The sequence below is a fragment of the Nematostella vectensis genome, chromosome 4 (genome assembly GCF_932526225.1).
Source record: "Nematostella vectensis chromosome 4, jaNemVect1.1, whole genome shotgun sequence".
Taxonomy (NCBI): Eukaryota; Metazoa; Cnidaria; class Anthozoa; order Actiniaria; family Edwardsiidae; genus Nematostella; species Nematostella vectensis.
Genome location: NC_064037.1, coordinates 16,250,818 through 16,262,788, shown reverse-complemented (window position 1 = coordinate 16,262,788; position 11,971 = coordinate 16,250,818). Strand labels below are relative to the sequence as shown.

Genomic DNA, 11,971 nt, shown 5'->3' with positions numbered 1-11,971 from the left:
ACCACAGGTATCCCAGTAATAAATATTTTCTATTCGGCTGAACGCAGTGAAAAAGAATAGAATGGTCTTTTTTCCTCGGTCATTCATTTGTTGGGAAGCCTGTGCTCCCAATCAGCCTCGTACCAAGACTGGTACCGACATTGAAGCACCCGCCATTTTTGTGAAGGACTTGAGGCTCGTGGAGCGAAACGTGAATCACAATCGCTTTAAAAATTTTTTCTTGTACCACAGAAAAATAATTTTGAGCTTGAGAAGAGCTTTTCACGTAAAAGTATGGAAGTGCTAACGAGTAGCCGTAGAGAGGTTGTTGAACTTAACTTCTTTGAAGCTAAAGACCACGTGAGTATAAGTTCCCCGAAAACACTTTGCTCTTTGACGCTTTGCCCTTCTCAATCGGTTTTCGAGCTAAAAGTCTTTCCTTTACCACAGTAAAAAGATTAATACGCATAAAGATGGATTTGTTCAAGAATTGGCTCGTAGAAAGGTCGATGGACTCAACTTCATTGAAGCTAAAGACCACGTGAGTATAAACTTCTCCCAAAACGCAACTTTGCTTTTTGACGCTTTGCCCTTCTCAATCGGTTTTCGAGCTAAAAGTATTTCCTGTACCACAGAAAAAGGATTTACACGCAAAAAGATGGATTTGTTTAAAAACTGGCTCCCCCTTCCTCAATGTTGGAGGGCAAATGATCACCTTGCTACTGCTTGTGTTTTGAGCTGTAAAATCGCCTCCAACCAATATTAATCGGGGGGAGAGAGAGGGTTGGCGGTTGTTCGTATGGGAAGTGCCCCACTTACTTTTGTTGAGGATTGTAGGTACGTAAACTCGCTGACGTCTTCGATTTCTTTTCCATTGATCACAATATTTCCATGCTGTTTGGCATTTATCCTTAGCATCTTTGTCTTCTCTAAGTTTATTTTCAACCCCGCTCGCCTAGCCTCGCCGTCCAGCTTTGCTGTCTTCTCCTGAATATGGTGTTTTGTTGAGGAAAGCAATGCTATGTCGTCCGCAAAGTCTAGATCGTCCAGTTTATATGTAAATTTCCATCGTATTCCATTTTCTCCTTTTCCAACTGACCTTCGCAATATCCAGTCCATGACCAATAGAAACATAAAGCCCGACATATTGCAGCCTTGCTTTACCCCCTCTTTATGTTGAACCATTCTCCTGTTTCACCCTGATCTTCGACCGCACACTGGAAATCTTCATAAAACAGCCTCACAATGCGTATAATCTTCTCTGGAACTCCATACTTTTCCATAATTACCCACAAACTCTCACGATGGACAAATTACCCACAAACTCTCATGATGTTTCTCAGTATAAATACTTGCTCCATAGTTCCTCTCCCTCTTCTATAGCTAGATAATAGATAATTAACTAGATAAAAAAAATAAAAAAATAAATTGATAAATAAATAAATTAAGTAAATAGATTAATTAATTAATCAACTATGTAAAAAAAAGATAAAAAGGCAAAATAAAAAAGATCAAATAAAGTGAAAAGATAATAATCGTTTTAGCAGCATTATACACGCTATGCATTTAGGCCTGGTTGAGTTAGGACTGGTAGCGAGATTCATCAAAACAAGGCATGTCAGCCATGTTATTAACTACTCCATAGCTGTTCTTTAGCTTTCACACAAAAAAAGACGACTTTAAAATTAGAAAATGCCTTCACATTGCTGCATACTGCGGTGTACATTTAAAGGATACAAAAATGCATCAGAAGAGAAGGTTTCTTTTTTTTAATTTTCCCAAATCAGAGGGATTGAGAAAGAAATGGATAGCAGCCATTCGAAGAGACCCGGAAAAACACTTTGAACTCAAGGAAAGGACTAAAGTGTGTTCGCGACATTTTCGTCCCATCGACTTTAAAATAACACTGAATGGAATCACAAAGTTAAATAAGGATGCTGTGCCTAGTATTTTTGCTTGGTCTAATGGCCAGCAGTCAAGGAAGCCACCAAAAGACAGGTACTCTACTAACAAAGATGGCAGCGATCATGTTGTTTCATCAAGTTATACTTCGACACCTTTTGAACATGAACATTCTGAAGTTATTGAACTTTAAAATTCACAAGAAGAACTGTCTAGCCTCAAAGCAAAAGTGGCTGAGCTTGAGGATAGTCTCAAGCATACTGTGATGAACTCAAGCTTTCTAAGCACGAACTATTAATGAAAGAAAACCAACTAAAAGAACTCAAAAACAAATTGGACCACTCCGATTCATTGCTTTTTACATTGAATCAATTTCAATCTAAAGAAAATATTGCATTTTACACGGGTTTTCCAAACTTTGCCACATTCATGGCAATTAATGGATTTCTGAACGCCGGAGAGAAAGGAGAAAATCTTCGCTACTGCTCAAACAAGCAAGACGTTCCTCCGGAATTCTACGATAGTTTAAATGACGAAGATGATGAAGAACAGGAAAATGGTTTAGTACTAAAGAAAGGACGAGGCAGAAAACTTCAGCCAATTGATCAATTCTTCATGGTTATGTGTAGAATGCGAAGGGTCTCCAAGGAGCAACATTTAGCACACTTATTTGGATTGTCACAGTCAACTATTAGTCACATATTTATTTCATGGATATCCTACATGTTTTTAAAGTGTGGACAAGTAAATATCTGGCCTACAAAAGACACAGTGTTGTCAACAATGCCAGAAGCATTTAAAGCTTACTATTCCAACACTAGAATCATAATTGATTGCACTGAAATAAGATGTGAAATACCAAGCAGTTTGTTAGTAAACTCTGAACTTTTCAGTGCATACAAAAACCATCAAACTCTGAAAGGAATGATTTGAATTGCACCTAGTGGTGCTATTACTTTCATTAGTGAACTATACACAGAGAACATATCTGACAGAGAAATAGTACTAAGAAGTGGCCTGCTAAAGCAATCCTTTGAGAATGGTGATGTGATAATGGCTGACAAGGGGTTTACCATTGAGGATCTTTTGCCCTTAGGAGTTAAAGTAAACTACCCTCCATTTCTTGGAAACAATGCACAGATGACCCCAGATGAAGTCATTGAGACACAAAGAATTGCAAGTGTTAGAATCCATGTTGAACGTGCGATCAATAAAATTAAAAACTTTAGAATCTGGCAAGGAGACTTCCCTCTCAGCCTTATTGGAGTAGCAAACCAAATGTGGGCAGTGTCTGCCTTTCTTTGTAATGCACAAGACCCTCTTATATCAGCGTAATAGAGCAATAACCTACCATTTGTTGTTATACTGTTCATGTGTGACAAATAAAACAACTTAAGCTCAAAAGCAGAACAAGCAGTGTTAAGCTGCAAGCAAAGGACACAAATGTTGTGTGTGACAAAAGTCATGTTATAATATTTATTATCAACAATCTTTGTAAAAAACATGTACATCCAAAATTTTCAAAATTAATTTAAAAACTGCAGCAGACTGGAAATCTCTTGTACTGATGGTGAAAATCTACTTCAAACTAGCTGTTCTTTTATTTTTCTTTTCTTTTTTTCAGAATGCAATGTATATTTTAGCTCAGTGAAAAAATGAAAAAAAAATGTTCTGTTTGATTCCTAATACAATTATTGATATTGTTTCAAGTTCAAAAAGTTCAAGAAACAAAAATGATTGTTATACTTGTTTATAAAACATGAACTACTGTATGACAATATTAGCTCAACACTATTAAAAACTAATTTCAGGGTTTGTGTGGTCTGAGTTCTCTATTACTTGAAATTTGATGAACACTGCAAATCATAACACAGGACACTTTGTACATACTGAGATTTTAAATAGTATAGTAAGTCAATATTGATTTATTTAATCATCATCAATTTATTTCAGTCAATTAAAATTTTACAAGAATCAGAAAAAAGTCTTGTATGTTATTGTTTAAAAAATTAATTATTAAATAATAATATTAAAAAAATTGGAATATCATGTCACTCATTTTTAATAGCTTATCACTTCTTCTAGTATGTCAAGTTTCATATGATATTCCTGGCATTTTGATACTTGACAGCAGCATTTTTCATATAATGATCAAAATAAAACCTCTAGTTTGCATGCCATTGTGTCCCAAAAATGTCTGTCCAACTTAATTCGTTCAATACTCATTCCTACAGAAGTGTACACAACAAAATCACACCACTCAGCTTTAGTGACGCCCATCTGTTCCTGCACTTGATAGTAGTAGCAATGCTTTTTCTTCAGTTTAGGTTTACCATTTACATTTTCAAGGTAGAAACCTCGATCAGAGCAAGCATCTAAGGGAGTTACATGGAACTTTGTTTCAGGACATTTAATCTCCACAAGACCATAGGGTTTCTCACAGCCAATGTCAATAACTTTGCCATCAGCTGAGGCTCCGATAAAAGGTGCTTCAAGACTACTGTAACTACCAAACCTGACTTGAACATTTTAACAGGTCTTCTTGTTGAAAACACATATTTTTCATACTGTCTTAAAGCTATTGCTTCATAAGTCTGACCATGTTGGCAGTGCCTAGATCTAGAGGCAGAAGAAGATGGATTCAAAAGAGAATCAGCAAGACTTTCATGCTGCTTTTGCCGAACACAAACTCTATCAAAATTGGATGCAGTCAGTCTGAACATTCTCTCATTTTTCCACATTTCAGAATGTGACTGATTTTGAGTTTTCCTCTTAATGTTGTTGAGCCTAATTTCATCTACACTTTCTTGTTCTTTGACATTTTCTGGGATGTCAAAGTCTTGAGAATTCTGAAGTGGGAAGTGTGGGTACTGTCTCTGTGCAGTTGAAGTGATTGCAATTCTAGGCACAGAATCATTGTCACAAAAAACAGAAAAATTAGACTCTGTGAAAGTGAGTTGATAACTGGCATAAGGCCCTTTTGGACTTCTACCAAACTTTGTGTCAACATATTCTAAGACATCTGTAGGGGACAGTATCTGTGCTAAAGCCATATTAGGATTAATTTTCATTAAGTCTGCCTTCAATTGAATTTCATCAGCTTTTTGAGTGTCAATATTGTTCCTAGCTTCATAAATTAAACAACTAAGTCGATAAGGTTTTTTAGAAGCAGTAGTGCTTGCTGTGGAATCATTAACTTTTCTTAATTAACAAGTCCATAACAGGCTGTGGATGAATATTTTCACTTCTTCCAACTTTGTGCCAGAGTTGACGAGATGATGTGCAAGCGAGTTTTGGAGTCATATCCTGTTCACCGTTCAAGTCTTTGGTATTTTTACTTTCATACAGTAGATAAGAGTGCTTCTTTTTCCTGTTTGCAATGATGTTTTATTACATGAACGAACGGAATGATAAAGAACTACAATGAGTTCTGACCGGGCTAGTCCCAGTCCTTCCACAGGGACTCCAAACAATGCTCTATCTCCCCCCAAGTATTTAGTGTTCCTGCATGGTGGGGATGATAAATACTGATATATAACATAACAATATAACAATGTGTCCTTTTGACTAATGTTTGTGTTCATTGTTCAAGTAGTCCTTTCTTGTTGTAGTCCTGTAGCCTCCTCAGGGCTAAGGGTATCTTCTTCTCGAGTGGGGGGTTGGATGGTGGTTTGGCTGGGCTTACTGGTTCGGATGCTTCCGCTGATCCTGGCTCAGTTTCTGGTGGTCTGGTTGGTGTATCACTGCCTGTTGTCCCAGTTCCTGGCCCAGTGTCTCTCGTGAGCGGGGGGCTAGGTCGTGTGGGTGTTTCGACGGAAATTCCAGTGGGGCTTGTTGTTGCTGTGCCTTTTGGGAGTTTGGTTAGGCTTTCTTTCGGTCTTGCTTGGGTTGCTCGGCTGATGAATTTGAGGTCATCGTTGAGTATCCGTGGTGGCTGTGGTGCTTGGACAGGGATGTATTTCCGTAGGAATTTCCGGTTACGGAGAGTTATCCTTCCGGAGCCGTCGACACGCACAACGTATTGGTCAAATTGCCGTACCTCAATGACAATGCCTGTCTTGTCCCATCGTGTTGGATTGGGGCCTGTCTGGTTCTGGATCCTCACGTGGTGTCCTATGGCAAGAGGGGGAAGTCTCTTTGTATGTTGTGACCATCTCTCTGCTGCCCTCATGTGTCTGTTCCTTAAAGCTTCTTCTCTGAGGGCAAGGGTGTCCCGCCAAGTGGGGTGTGGAATATAGTGCCCTGGGAGGATCGGGATTGAATCCTTGATTGGTCTGCCGAATATGCATTGTGCTGGTGACAGCTTGGTGCTTGGGTCTGGGGTGTTGCGGTATTGAAGTATCGCTTGTTGGAAGGCATTGGTGTTGAGTTCACCATGTGGGCCGGTGTTGTTGGTGATGAGCCGCTTGACGGTTTTCACTCCTATTTCAGCTCTACTGTTGGAGTGGGGAAACGCTACTGAGGATAGGCGGTGGTGGACTCCCCACTCCTTGAGGAACTGCTGTGTAGGATTGGCGACAAATTCTGGTCCACCGTCACTTGCGCACTCATCAGGGATGCCAAAGGTGCAGAAGGTGCGCCTCAGACATTCTACTAGGCCGGCGGAGCCATCACGAGCCTTTTCGACGATTGGCCAGTTAGAGTATCTGTCCACTGCTACCAGGTAAGTGCTGCCTTTGTAGTGGAAGAAGTCAGCACAGATGCATTGGAATGGGTAGGCTGGCAGTATTGGTGGGTAGGGTGGGGCGCTTGGCTGTGAAGGTGTTATGCGGTTACAGTAGGAGCATCGTTCCCGTAAGGCGACAATGGCAGGTGTGATTCCTGGCCAAAAGACTGATGACTCGGCGCGGGCAGTCATGGATGTCACGCCTTGGTGTGCAGAGTGGAGTGCTTTAAGTATCACCTCTCGTAGGGTTGGGGGAATGACGATGCGATCCTTGTAAAGGATGACTCCATCGATGGTGTGGAGGTCATGCCGGAATCTGTGGTATTCTTGGAGTGCTGGGGCGAGGTCGTGCTGCGCTTCTGGGAAGCCGGACTCAATGATGGCGGTCAGGGAGTGGAGATTTGGGTCGCTGGTGGTTTCTAGTTTCACCGTCTCCCAGGTAACGGCCATGGTGTTGAGGGTGGATGTGGCTGAGGATACCAGCTCTTTGTCGATCCCGTAGGAGCAGGATTCTTCTGGTGGCTCCCTAGTGCGAAGGCTTGCGAGGGCAGCGTTGGCTGGGTGAGGGCTGTTGGAGGCATCGATGGTAGCTATGTCGTCAGGCAGCGTCATCATTTCAGGGGTTGTTGAGCCCGTTGGGTGGCGTGAGATGGCATCCGCAGCTTTGTGTCTTGCTCCAGGGATGTGGACCATGCGGAACTTGTAACGGAGGGTCTTCTCTTTGAGGTTCCTGAGCCGGCTGTTGGGAATTTCATCAAGGGACCGATCACCAAATACCTTCAATAGGGGTTTGTGATCAACGGCGACAATTAGGTTGCTACAGCCTAGGACAAAGAAGCGAGCCTTGTCCAGAGCATCGGCCACAGCCAAAGCCTCACCTTCGATTGGGGCGTAGCGTGATTCTGCTGCGTGAGTGAAGCGACTGCCTACTAATGTCACTTTCCATCCACTGCGACAACAGAATGGGGCCGTGGAGGGGCATTTGCAGTGTTTTTGAAGTAGCCAAAAGCCGATGCCAGTTTTGGACCAGTCAGTTGCTAGACATGTAGGCTTTGATTTGTCAAAGATGCGGACGCCGTCCTCGATTTCTCTGATGATTATAGACTTGGATTCTTCGAATAGCTGGTCAAGCTCTTTGGTCCAGGTGAACTGGGTGCCAGGCTTGAGTGATGCTCGGAATGGCAGCATGCGTTCGGTTGCAGCGAAGGCATATGATACCTGATTGATCAGTCCGAACCACGACCGCATGTCGGTGACGTTAACTGGTGTGGGGAATTTTCGGATAGCATCCAGGTATTTCTGGCAAGGGCGTACGCTGTTACGTGTAATTTCAAACCCGGCAAACTCGACAGTGTCAGCTGCGAAGACAAACTTGTCTGGATTGAGTGTGATGCCATGTCGACCACAGAGGTCAAGCCAATTGACTGCCTGGTGGAAGCTGCTGTTGATGTCGTCCGCCCATAGGAGAGTGTCGTCGATACACTTTGTCTTGTTTGGCACGTGGGAGACAATCTCATCGAACCGTCGGGAGTACCCATCACCGGAGGCGATGTATCCCTGGGGAGCTGTCTTATAGCGGTATCTTCCCCAGGGGGTTATGAATGTGGTGAGGTGGCGGTCATCCTGGTGTAGTGGCACACTGTGGTATCCATTCCAGCAGTCAAAGACTGTTTTCTTCGTGTTGTAGGGTATTGAGCGTGCCTGGTGGAATGGGCTCTGGGTGTGATGGGTCTCGCGTGTGGCATGGAGGTTGAGTGATTGGAAGTCAACGGTCCGGCGGGGCTTTCCATTTTTCTTAGCACAGACTACCATGCGTTGACACCATGTGACTGGTTCGCCGACTGGGACAGGCTCAAGAACGCCGAGTGCCACGTCTTGGTCTAGGCCGGCCTTCACCTCCTCCTGCCAGTGGAGGGGTACCGGTATGGGGGTGTGATGGGCGACGGGTTCGGCTTCGGGGTCGACCATGAGTCTCATTGGTATGCCATCCATTAGGGGAAGTTGTTGGTGTTCGCAGGTGTTGAATGTGCTGGACTTATAATAATCGAGGAGCCATTCCTGTAGGTTTGCTCTGTTGTCTTCTGTTGCAGGGAATGGTGGCTCCGTTGGCTTAGGTGGGGGCATCTGGCGTCGTGGGCAGGTGCATGAGTTGTCGGGTGTGTCCATTGTGCTCCCCTTGTTGGACGAGATGGCGGCGCTGTCGCTGGTTGGGTGATATAGGCTTTCCCCAACCGTAGGAAAGCTCTCTGAGATAATCCCGAGGTCTTTGCATGCTTCCCGACTTAGGAACAGGCGGTCAGATTCATTGGTGACGTAGACGATCTGCCTTGTTTTGGCTTCCAATCCAGGCTGGTTATTGCCTGTCAGGCGTAGGATTACGGCTCCAAGTATTGGGATGCCAGTGCCGTTGGCTGCATGCATGCGTGTAGTTACTGGTATGAGATCTGCTTCATTTAGCCCGAAGCGGCGGATGACACTCAAGCTGGCGAGGCAACTTTGGCACCCGGTGTCTGCCATGGCGGGTAGTTGGGCTGATTTTGGCTTGTTAGTCACTGGGTGAAAACCGAGGGCGGTGTAGTCGTCTGGCTGTATGGTGGCGGTAAGCGAGATGTAGGGTTGTGGCTGTGATGCACTACGAATCCAGCGATTGCTAAGGTTGTCGTAGAGGTGATGGTCCAGGGAGATGCCGTGGATGGCATGATCATCGCTGGAGCTGTTCACACTGCAGAGGGCATCGAAGACTGCGTTTTCTGTGTGTTTTCCTGCATCGGTCACGTGGTGGGGGCTTTGACCAAGTGGTTTGTCTTTGTTTTGGCACATGATTGCGACATGGTTCGCACGACCACATAACTGGCAGGTGGTTCCATATGCGGGACATTCCTGTTTCCTGATCTTGGGTGGGGCCTTGACACCGTGGCCCTGTTTGCCACAGTAATTGCAGGTTCCCGTACCATGTTGGTCTGAGGATTTACGATTTTTGTGTTCGCTTTGCTTCATGTTGCGATATTGGCTTCGAATGGCCTCGGCGCCTTGTGTTTGTAGTAGTCGCCCCGCTGACCGTTTCCCTGACTCCTTTGCCTCAATGAATTTTAGGACATCCTCGAGTGACATTTCTTGATCTTTTTCACCAAGGAGGTCGAGCTGGATTTCCTCATCGGCCAGACCGCGGGTGACAACGTCACGGAGTATGTTCTCTGTGTAGTTGACCTCTGTGTTGCAGCCGGGGCAGGTGATGAGAAATTTGCAAACGCTTGCCTGGCCACGTAGTCGTGCGCAGAAACTTCGGATGGGCTCATCTCTGTCCTGTCGCATGTTGTGAAGTTGTACTCTGGCCACCATGGCATTCTCCTCACGCACAGCCAGTTTCTTTATGGCCTCTAGGACTTCTGCTGTACTTTTGTTTGTTAGGGACCCCCCTGCGTTTCGTGTGAGGTCTTTGCGAAGATGTTCATCACAGCACTCCAGAAGCTGGATAGTCTTGTCTTTTCCTGTTATCTTTGTGGCTTCGACGTAGTCTTGCCATCTAGTCATGAAATAAGACCATTCCTCACTCGTTCCGGCGCTGGAAACTGTGGGCCGTCGGACCTTCTCCACTTTTGCTGTTTGATTGGGGGTGCTTGGGGTTTGGTTGGTTATGTGGGTTCCATTGGAATGAACTGAGATTAAAACTGCTGCTAGTTCATCTTTGACATCTTCAGTTTCATATTCACAGCCTGGGAAGGGGCATTTGAATTTTGGCATGGTTTCTTGGCTTTTAAAAGGCTTGTTTGGTTTGTAGTTGGAGCTTCAGTGAAATCCAAGATGGCGGCCGTATTTTCGTGTTGACGTTTTGCTGTTGTTGTGGGCTGTTTCTGCTTCTTTTCTGCTTGGTTATCCTGTATCTGAGTTCCTCAATGTCTTTGGGAGGTAGGTAGTTCTTTATCATAGATAAGAGTGCTTCTTTTTCCTGTTTGCAATGATGTTTTATTACATGAACGAACGGAATGATAAAGAACTACAATGAGTTCTGACCGGGCTAGTCCCAGTCCTTCCACAGGGACTCCAAACAATGCTCTATACAGAGTAAACTTGCAAATTTGCATCATCAGGGCAAGTGTGTGGTTGCAAAAACCAACTTGACCCGCAACACATGAGGAGCTTGCATGTTTAACTTCTGCAGTTACTAAATCCAGAGCTACCTTCAAATTGTGAGGAGGTTCATTCTTTCTGAAACTGTGATAACATTGACATTTGAAGTAGAAAAAGTTATAATCGTTTGCTGTTTGTATGTCCTTCAAGTATTCGTCTTCTAAGAATGTTTTTGCTTTTCGCAATACAGTTGGGACAGAGTGATGACTTACTGAAGAGTTTATTTGTTTGCCAGTTTTTGAAATATGAAGATTCATCTCTCGGCTCTAGAAAAGCAAGGCATGATTTCAAGGCTTGTAGACCATCCATCGTTCGGATATTTAACGCTTGTGGAGGGCTTTGAAACAGCAGCAGCTTGTAGCTGACATTTTTTTTGTTTTCTTTTAGAGTAGAGTTTATTTGGGTCTGGATCGACTATATTTTTGTCTTGACCACTGCTGATATATTCTTCAACCCTTTGAAAGATATTAAAAGATTAAAATCTAAGTTTCAGTTATAAATTTTGGCACGCGAAGTGTGGCAGTGAACTCGTGACACAACGAGAAAAAAAATGCTTCCTAAATGCTCATTTTATGTTGTAAAACAGAGCACACGTCAAAGTTCTACTATTAAATAAACTGCTTTACTAGTTTTTTAAAATATTTTTGTGCAAAAAACACGAGTGATTGGGAGATATTTCAATCACATTTGCTGAGACAGAATCGAACTTACTGTTTGATTAGTTGTGCTTTAGTTTTTAGTCCTTTACAGCTGCTGTATCTCCACGACACCTCAACCAAAATCGAAGCTCATCTACTTTTAATTGAGCTAGAACTCGTCCATTTAACGCTGCTCCCGGTATATCGTCTTCAGAAAGATTCATTTTTGACCATTTTTATCACCGGGTTCGCAGAGTTCACACCAAAACACATGGGAAAACGAGGGAAAACCAAAACATTGATGGATGACCGGCCTCGTTTTGATGATTTTAGTTACCAGTCCAAACTCAACCGGGCCTTTATGCATAGCGTGTATTGGTATTAATATAATTTCATTTATTTAATTTTATTCTTTCTCTAAAAATATCCGCACTAGTGGAATTAGTGGTAATAGTGGAACGGTGAGGCAGCCTGTTCCCTTGTTTGAATGTCCTGCCGAAAAACGAGTTCTTATAAGCTTCTGTTCTCGGACATAAGATACTTGTCAGAAATTAGCATCATTATTGGCGTGTGCGTGTAGTCTGGGATCCCAAGTGCTGATTATTTGTTAACAGCCTTGTAGAATAAGGTGAGCCTAGCATCCTGGCGCCTTTTAAGG

General features: G+C 43.4%; 1 pseudogene; it reads right to left on the bottom strand.

Moving 5' to 3' along the window:
- Positions 1-10,301: 10,301 nt before the first annotated feature.
- LOC116619125 lies at positions 10,302-11,537 on the bottom strand (annotated as a pseudogene).
- Positions 11,538-11,971: the final 434 nt, after the last annotated feature.